Consider the following 10,508-nt stretch of genomic DNA (forward strand, 5'->3'; position numbering starts at 1 on the left):
TCTTCTGCACATTTCTTAATTAGATCATTTGTTTCTTTTGCTATTGAGTTGTATGAATTCCTTATATATTTTGGATATTAACCCCTTATCAGACAGATGGTTTGCAAATATTTTGTCATACCGTGTAGGTTATCTTTTCATTTTGTTGATTGTTTGCTTTGCTGTGCAGAAGCTTTTTAGTTTGATGCAGTCCCATTTGTTGATTTTTGCTTTTGTTCATTGTATATTTGGTATCATATCTAAAAAGAAATCATTACAAAATCACTGTCAAGGAGCTTTTTTCCTATGTTTTCTCCTAGGAATTTTATAGCATCAAGTCTTATGTTTAAGTCCTTAATTCATTTCAAATAATTTTTGTGAGTGGCACAAAATTTAATTTTTATTACTATAGCTTTCTAATATAGTTTGAGGTCAGAAAATGTGATGCCTCCATCTTTTTTTTTTTTTTTTAATCTTCACCTGAGGATATTTCTTTCCATTAATTTTTAGAGAGAGTGGGAGGGAGGAGAGTGGGGGAGAGAGAGAGAAACATCAACTGGTTGCCTCCCACATACACCCTGACTAGGGCCAGGGATCGGACCAGCAACTGAGGTACATGCCCTTGACCAGAAATCAAACCCGGGACCCTTCAGTCCATGGGCTGACTATCTAACTACTGAGCCAAACCTGCCAGGGCCACCTTTGTTCTTTCTTAAGATTGCTTTGGCTATTCAGGTTCTTTCTGGTTTCATATAAATTTTAGAAATTTTTCTATTTCTGTAACAAAAGCTATTGGAATTTTGATAGGGATTGCATTGAACCTATAAATGGCTATGGGTGGTATGGACATTTTAACAATACTAAGTCTTCTGATACAAGAACATAAGATATATTTCCATTTATTTTGCCGTCTTCAATTTCTTTTATCAGTTTCTTACAGTTTTTTGGTGTATAGAGGTCTTTCATTTCCTTGGTTAAATTTATTTCCAAGAATTTTATTGTTTTTAATAATATTGTGAATGAAATTGTTTTCTTTATATTTTTTAGATATTTTATTGTTAGTGTATAGAAATGCAAGTGACTTTTGTATGTTGATTTAGTATCCTGAAATTTTATTGAATTAGTTTATTAAGTCTAATAGGAGTGTGTGTGGTTTTTTGTTTGTTTGTTTTTTGGTGGAATTTTAAAGATTTTCTATATATAAGATCATAAGATCATGTCATCAACAAATAGAGAAAATTTTACTTCTTCCTTTCTGATTTTGATACCTTTTATATTTTTTTCTCTTGCCTACTTGCTCTGGCTAGGACTTGTAGTACTATATTGAATAAGAAAGAATGGTGAGAGTGGGCACCCTTGTCTTGTTCCTGACCATAGCAGGAAAGCTTTTAACCTTTCAGTGTTGAATATGATGTTAGCTGTGGGTTTGTCACATATATGGTCCCTACTATGCTGTAGTGTGTTTCTTCTGTACCAACTTGTTGAGAGGTTTTTGTTTTTGTTTTTTTAAATCATGAAATAACGTTGAATTTTGTCAAATGCTTTTTCTGCCTCTGTTGAGGTGATCATTTTATTTTATCTTTCATTCTACTAACGTAGGATATCACATTTATTGATTTGTGATGATCCTTGCCTCTCAGGAATGAATCCCGCTTGATCATGGTGTACAATCCTTCTAATGAGCTGTTGAATTCAGTTTGCTAGTATTTTGTTGAGAATCTTTGTACCTATATTCATCGGGGATGTTGGCCTACAGTTTCCTTTTCTTATAGTATCCTTATCTGGCTTTGATATTAGGGTAATGCTGGCCTCATAAAATGAGTTTGAGAATGTTCCCTTCTCTTCAAGTTTTGTAAGAGTTTGAGAAGGATTAGTAATAATCCTTAATTAAATGTTTGGTAGAATTCACCTGTGAAGCCATCTGGCCCTGGGCTTTTCTTTGTCAACAGGTTTTTGATTATTGGGTCAATTTCCTTACTGATAATTTGCTTTTTTTCAGATTTTCTATTATTCATAATTCAGACTTGGTAGGTTTTATATTTCTAGGAATTTATCCATTTCTTCTAGGTTGTCCAATTTTTTTGATATGAATGTCCATAGTAATCTCTTATGATCTTTTGTATTTTTGTGGTATCACTTGTAATGTCTCCTTTTTTCAAAGGCAATATTGAAGTCTCCTGCTGTTACAGTATTGTTATCAATTACTCTGTTAAGATCTGTTAGTATTTTCTTAATATATTTAGGTACTCCAATGTTGAGTGCATATATAATTATAATTGATCGCTTCAAGATCCATATTTTATTTCCTTTGGCCCAAAAGGAATTGTGTTGAATCTTCAGATCATTTTGGAGAATATTGCCATCTTAACAAAATTATGTCTTCTAATAAATGAACATAAATGTATTTTCATTTATTTAGGAAATCTTTAATTTCTTTCAGTAATATTTCATATTTTTTAGAGTATAAGTTTTGTACTTTTTATTAAATTTATTACTAAGCATTTTATCATTTTTTGGTACTATTGTAAATGGAATTGCTTTTTTACTTTCATTTTGAATTGTTTTCTCCTAGTGTATGGAACTGAAATTAATATATATGTAGCCTTGCATCTTACAAATTTGGTGAACTAGTTCTAATGGTTTTATGGTGACTTTCTTAACATTTTCTATGTACAAAACATGTCTACAAATAGAGATAGTTTTACTTCTTTCTTTTTAATCTGGGTGACTTGTGTGTGTGTGTGTGTCTTTTTAATCTGGATGACTTTTAGTGTGTGTGTGTGTGCCTAACTGCCCTGGTTAGTCCCTCTAATACAAAGTTGAATAGAAATGGTGAGCATGGACATTGTTGTCTTGTTACTAATATTTGGGAGAAAGAATTTAGTCTTTTATCACTAAGTATGATATTTACTGGATGTTTTTCATAGATGCTCTTTATCAGGTTGATCAAGGTCCCAAAATTCTATGTTTGTTGATTTTTTTTTTATCATAAAAGGTTGTTAGATTTTATAAAATCTTTTTCTGATTCTATTGAGATGATCATATGGCTTTTGTCTCCAGAGTTGGAAGTGGGAACAGGGGTCCACTTCTATTAGAGTGACACCCATGCTTTATGAATGAGGCACTGGGTGGGGGCATTAGTCTCTAGTCTTCTTGGCTTACCTCTCCTGGCATAAAACTTTCACCCTATGAGCAAGCTATGGTGGGAGTCAACTGGGTCAGTATTCTCTTCCTCCTACACAGTAAAGTTCCCTATGAGTAGGGATTAGGTGTAAGAAGGGAGCCCCAGGTCTCTTATCAGAGCCTGCAACAGGAAGCCTGGGCTTGGGGGTAGGGATGAGAATTTCTTGTGACCTATTCTTCCTGGGCTGATACCATAGCCCTAGATTGGGAGCTAGGGAAGAGGCAGCTCTGTGCTCCTGGCTTCACTTACCCATAATAGAGCTTCCATCACACCAAGCTGGGGGACAGAGAAGGGAGCAGGTCATGGCTCAAATGGCATAGACTCCCAATCTTCTTATCAAGATACTAGAGTTTTTTGAATAAATGTTTCTCCATTTGCCATACACCCAGAAGACAATTTCCAGAGACTTGAAATATATTTTTAAGTAGGTTTCACCAGTTATAATTATTTTGCTGAGGAGAAAGTCTGCAGAGCTTCTCACATTGCCATCCTAGGAATCCTAATAACCTGGTGTTAAGAAAGATGTTGACACCTGTTTCAAATTGCAGATCTTCACGAAGGTGTAGGAAGGGGGAAATGCCAATAAAGGCCATCACAGAGAAGCTAATTACAGGGGGGATTTGTGGAGGACTGCAGACACACAATTTACATTGTATTTCTACAATGTGTGGTCTCACTTCATTAACACTTCTTGATTATTCAAGAAGCCTTGGGGTATCATAAGGCCAGATTGTTATAATAACATTAAGGAACACTTGTGTAGCACTTAACGGTGTTAGTCTTTTCATTTACATAATCTTATGGTTGCTGTATGATACTAAACTTGTTCATGACGGGGTCTTTCAGGCTTTGTCATCTCTGCCTCATCTTTTTCTGCCTCTGCTTTGAATACAGTGTTGAGAAGAGTGAATTTAAACCCTGTTGGAGAAGAAATGAGTGGGTCTTCATTCAGTCATTCATTTTTCCTTTATAGAACATTTGGTTTATTGATATTAGTTAGGAGCATATAATGTGCACAGCATTGCATGTGAATGCATGCATGATTTATTCATATGCACTTTCGTTCATAAAGAATTTAAGGCACCTTTCAAAAATCTACAGCAAGATCAAGTAAATAAAAATAAGAGATAAAAAGAGACAAAGGGAAATATCAGTGAGAAAAGATAAAACGGCATTCCTGGGACTGCCCTGTTTATAGCATTGAAAATCCCACATCCAGAGAAACCCTTGAATTTGAGGCAAACTGAGATGGTGGGGAGTCTTCATGATACAGCAAACCATTTGTTTTCAATCTACGGAGCCCTGTTCTAAGCACTGGACACTGCTATCTATTTTCATCCTCACAACAACCCTTTGAGGTAAGTTACTATTTTCATGTCCATTTTACAAGAGAAACTGAAGCACAAAAAAGGTTAAGTAAATCTGTGTAAAGTCAAGCATGTATTAAATGGTGGGGTTGGGGTTCATAGCCAGGACCCCCAGCTCTAGGGCTGAGGGTCTTTACTACAAGCCATAAAATGCATGTGAGGCCCTGTACAGGGGGGCTACACACTTGGTTCTAAGTTTCCTACCAGTCCAAGTGAAGAGGAACATGTATGATCAATTACAAAGTTCACATCACCCACAAAGCAAATCATTTTCAGGAGCACAGTTGTCCCTAGTCCTAAGGCCATTCGTTCACTCAGTAAATACCTAACAAGTGCTTACTGTGGACAGGCATAGTTCTAGGTACTAGGGATATAGCAGTGAACAAAACAAATGGAACCTCTGCCCTTGTGGACCTGACATTCCAGGGAGATATTCACTAGAAGGAGACAGATGTCATAGGAAGAAGAGGGCAGGGTAAAGAGGATGGGAGCCTCTGGGGAATGAGGGAGCTACAATTTTAAATAGGGTAGAATGGGTAGTAATTAGAAGGTGATATTTGAAAAAAGTGTTGAAGGGCAAAAGAGAGGGATTTGTGGCTATCTGAGGACTCAGTGTTTCAGGTGGAGGGAACAGCAGGGATATGGGCCCTCAGTCAGGAGGGGTCTGGGGAGTCTGAGGCACACTGAGCAGAGTAAGTCAAGGGACAAAGAGTGAGATAAGAGCAATTCAGGTCTTTGCTGGGCATTGTAAGACTTTGGCATTTACTCTGAATGAAATGTGAGCTTGACAAAAAAGCAAAGGTGCTTCTTTTAACATTTCTCCACACTGGCCAAAGGTAACGCTTCAAAATACTATGCATAGAAGTATTTTAGCAGCTCCATGGTTCTGCAAGTTAGGGATCTGGCTTCCAGATGCCCTAGTTTAACCTAGGGGTGCTATTTATGTACCTGTGAAGGAATGTTCTCTATACATTCAGGTCATCCTCCATTGATTTTCCTTTTCTTTCTGATCAGACTTTAAAGGCTGGACAGTAGTTGTTTTGCTTACTTGGCAGGTACCAGGAGTATAGATGGTGTGAGTTGCAAATTTGGAATACAGCCATATCAGCTACACTGGGGTGGCACTGTGGTCAATTTAAAAGAAAAGCCCGGCCAGCGTGGCTAGCCATTGAGTGTCAACCTAGGATCCAGGACACTGGGGTTACACTCCCGGTCAGGGCATGTGCCGGGGTTGCGGGCTCCATCCCCAGCAGGGGAGTGCAGGAGGCAGCCGATCAATGACTCTCTCATCACTGATGTTTCTACCTCTCTCTCCATCTCCCTTCCGCTCTCTGAAGGCAATGAAGACATATTTAAAAAAAAAAAAGAAAAAAGAACATGATACGGTGCCCAGTCTCAAACAGTTAGTCACCTGGAGAAAGAGTTAGGACAGGTTCCTGCATTTACAACTGTATGAGGAGGCAGCATGTGATGCTAATAAAAGTAGCTAAGATTCCTCAAGGAACACGACTGAATTGTTGCTCTTTCCAGCTCATAACCTTCCCCCTTCCAGTCGATGTCAACTCCATCTTTACAGTTGCTCGGGCTGGATAACTGGAAATGCAGTTAGCTTTACTTTTAAAGTGCATTCCAAATCCAACCACTTCTCACCACCTCCGTGGCTAGCCTCCTCATACTTTCCCCCTTCCTCCCTAAATCCCAAGTCCTAGCTCCAACCTCCGTCATCTCTCATCTGAGGCACAGCAGTAACAACAGGTGTCCCTGACTTTACCTTTCTCTCCTGTAATCTATTCTCAACAGAAAACCAGAGTTATTTCTTTAAAATGTAAGTGAGATCATGCCACTCCTTTACCCCAAATCCTGCCACAGTTCTCCATCCCATTCAGAGTGAAAGCTGAAGCTCAGAGTGGCTTCCAAGGCCCCAAGTGATCAGATCCTCTTACTGCTCTGATTTCATCTCCCACCACTCTCCTCTGGCTCCTTGTCATCACACTGGCCCCTTGCCATTGGGCCTGGGTTTGAGCCTGGAATATTCTCCCCTTGGCTATCCACTCAGCTCGCTCCATCACCTCCTTTGAGTCTTTGCTCCAATTCTCTTGATGAGCTGTCTCCATTCAATAGTGCAACTTTCCCTCCTTCCGTCTCAGCCCCCCATTCCCTTCATCCTGCACTACTTTTCCTCTCGTTTTATGTTACTCATCATTGTTCAACACACTCTAACATTTACCCACTTAGCCTATTCATGGTTCATTGGCAGTCTCCCTCACTAGAATATAAGATTCATGTCATTCTTGGTCTATCTTGTTGAATGCCTGGAACAGTGCCTGGCACATAGTTGGCTCAATAAATATCTGTTGAATAGCTACATGAGCATTGACTATGTGGCAGGTACAGTCACTCTAACCACTTTACATGGATTATTGAATTAAATCTTCATAAACCCATCATGAAGTGTTATTAATATTCTCATTTCATTGAGAAAACAGAAGCACAGAGAGGTTAAGCAAGTTGTCCAAGGTCACACAGTTAATATGTGGCAGAACTGGGATTTGAACCCAGTGAAACATAGTGAGAGACTTACCAAAGAGAAACTCTCTACTCCCCACACTGGGACAATGGCAAAGGACTTCAACTTCCAGGTACCTTGCTGGGAGGACCCTGAGCCTTGTGAGGACAGTTGAAACGAAGGGAAGTTTATTGGCTAATTAGCTTGAACATGTTGGGGTACAGACTCCTGAAGTGTGATTTGCCCAGTTGCTTTTAACATTCATTGCTCAAAGAATAGTTAATAGCCTCCTGGTGCTTTGTTTTGATTAACGATAAAAAGAAAGGCAGGGACAAAAAGTGGGGGATGGATTTTAGAGGGTTCTTACTTTTTGTTTTGACAGAGCATGTTTTTACATCTCCCATTCCAGGCCAGGTATCTTTTACAACTCTAACAGATGCTGACATGAGATAGCACATAGCTGCACCTGAATTCTATGCCAGCATCTGCAGATGCCATTACAAAAGGTGCACTGATTATGCTAAATCCTCCCAGTAAGACGGCCCCAAAACCAAGCCAGGAGGGGGGTCATCGTAAAGGGGTCCAGGACACTTGTTTAGTCTAAGGGATATTATTCCTCCACTGCAATAAGCTGAAGAAATATGCATGGCTTCAGCAGAGGAAGGCCTTGATTTCTTGTGGAAATAACAAAACGAAAAAAGAAAAAAAAGAAAAACACCCTCCTGATGAGTGTTTCCTATTTCTGTCAAGTATTTTTATGACTCAGCATGGAATCAGTCAGCAAACAGTCAGAAGTCTGGTTCAACTGAAATTCTCAAACTAAATAATGCATTGCAGAGTGCCTTTTACAGGAAATGAGAGACACTTTTATTTTCTGAGTTTTATACCCTTCAATATACTTCCTCAGAAGCTTCCTTGTTTGGAAAACATAAGGAACACTAGAGATAAAGTAGATAAAATGTGGCCAGAGTTTTGGCATTCTTTTTCTCCTAGAACTCCAGTTCTGTTTCAGTTCATGGAAATGGCCAAAAAAGGTAAATTATTAGCCTGCCCAGCCTACCCTTGTCTCAGCTTGCCCTTGTGTGACCCCCAGGCAATAATCACTGTCTAATAATGATAACCACTAACACTTGTTTAAGTAGTTACTATGTGTTAGGTATTATTCCAAGGGGTCTACATACACGACGTGTTGATAATTAGGAGAGGCTATGCATATATAGGGCCAGGGGCTATATGAGATATTGCTTTATCTTCCTATCAATTTTGTTGTAAATCTAAAACTTCTCTTAAAAAAATAAAGTCTTATATGCATAGCCCATGGACAGACCACAGTGCGGGGAAGACCTAGGGAGGGGGCAGGAGTGGGATGCAGAGGGTCCATGGTGGGACAAAAGTGGACATTTATAATACTTTCAACAGTAAAGACAAATTTTAAAAATGAAGTCTTTAAAATAAAGTTTATGGAAAAGAAAGTCAGTGTTTACATTATCATATACATGTATTTGCCGTTGAACCCAACAGTATGCCATCTTATGTCTCCTTTGGAGTAGAACATTTAAACTTTTTTCTGGAGTTAATCCTTTCCTTATTTTAAATTTATTTATGCAACAGTGTTCCAAATCCCAGTTTCCAAATCATCCAGTAAACCTGTTGAACAAAGATGACAAATGTCTATCAATGTTATTATCCAAAAGCTTAAATATATCTGCTCACCTAGCAGGGAACTATGTTCTCCCTGGGTGTCTCCCTCTTTGATTCTTGATCCCACTACTTACTCTGTTTTGACTGCTCCCCCGCTTTCCTTTTGTTCTTCGCTGGGTTGCATTTCTTCTTTTCTGTTTTATTTATTCTTACGCTTCATTTTTCTAAACCACATTTTCCAGTACCTAAGAAAAAGTACATGAAGGATAAATGTTTAGTTATGCCTAACAAGATCCTTGTTCTACTCTTACACTTGTTTCTAATTCAAATAATAGTTGGAAACCATTTTCCTCCGGATTTGGAAGGCATTATTCCACAGTCTCCTAGCTTCCAGTGCGACTATTAAGTAGTCTGACTGCAGATTCTTTATACAGAACTATTTTCCTTCTCTTCAAGTTTTTATCACCTTCTCTTTGTACCTGAAGTAACACAATTTTACTGTGATATATCTTGATATGGGTTTTTTAATTCTTCTGGGCATTTTGATGAGTACTTTCAACATTGAAACGTATGTCGTTGGTTCTGGAAAGTTCTCTAATAATTTTCTCTTTATCTTCTCTGATCTCTCTGGAATTCCTACTGATTGAGTCTCTTAAATTGATCTTCTAACTATCTTTTCCCTCTTCTCTTATATGTTTGGGTTTTTAAAAAAAATCACTTTCTGAAATATTTTCTCAATTTTATCTTCAAACACGTTAATTGGTTTTTAAAATATGGCTGTCCTTTTTCTGTCAGTTTGTATTAGTAGGTTTTTTAAAAAATTGAAGGCTTTTTTAAAAAACTGGCAATTCTAAGTCATTCCTTCTTATTTTAGAGTAAAGCATTTAAAAACCTAATCAGGAAAGAAACTATTCCAATGACTTTTAAATACAACAATTTGACTATACAATTCTAGTGGGATATAGTCTAAAGACAAAAATTAGTCCAAAAATATGTTTAACCTGTTTTCAGTAATCATAGTGTTTGTAGATATTGATATTGTTGTTCTAAGACTGTAGTGTGTGTATCCTGGGATAAAACAATGACTAAGCCTGTGAGATTCTATTTCTTTCATCCTCCGTGCTGTTGAAATCGGGATTCTCGGCGTGGGAGACAGGATAAGATGGAAGCGATTAAGTAAAAGCTGTGTCCTCAGTTAAAACTGAAAGTGTCATTGTAAATTAATCATGCGTTTAGAGCATGTGTAAAGAGCACATTAATAATGTGATCTTTTAAAAAAATCCTAGCCCTGTCTACTGAAAAAGTACAGAAATAATGACCAATAGCAATAAGTATCCCTAGCAGCTAGATTATAGTCTTATAATACCATTTTCCATTAAAAGCAACCAGAGTTACTTAGAGAAATGGCCGATTCGTGACCCAAAACAAATTGTCATACAGACAGCAAGAAAAACCATGAATGACTAATGATATCATGTCAAAAGGACTCAGAGACCCATTTTAAAAGATGGGACAAATTAAGTATCCAAAAGGAAATTACTGTAATGGATTTAAACACATCAAATATTTTTTAAATCATAAACTCATAAGCATATAAAAGAAATCTAATTTGATAACCTTAAAAAACATGTGGGAACCAATATATTATTTTGAAAAGTGGTAAATAAAAGGAAAGAATCAAATAGTAGATGAGGGAATTTCCTCTTTGTAGAAGTATTTTACTAATAAATAACACAGGATAATGAATTACGATATTCGTATATTATAAAATTAATGAACCTAGATATTGAGCATCAGTAACTGCAATGAAATTCAAAAAAAGATACACAAA

This window comes from Miniopterus natalensis, chromosome 13 (assembly GCF_054644295.1).
Source record: "Miniopterus natalensis isolate mMinNat1 chromosome 13, mMinNat1.hap1, whole genome shotgun sequence".
NCBI lineage: Eukaryota > Metazoa > Chordata > Mammalia > Chiroptera > Miniopteridae > Miniopterus > Miniopterus natalensis.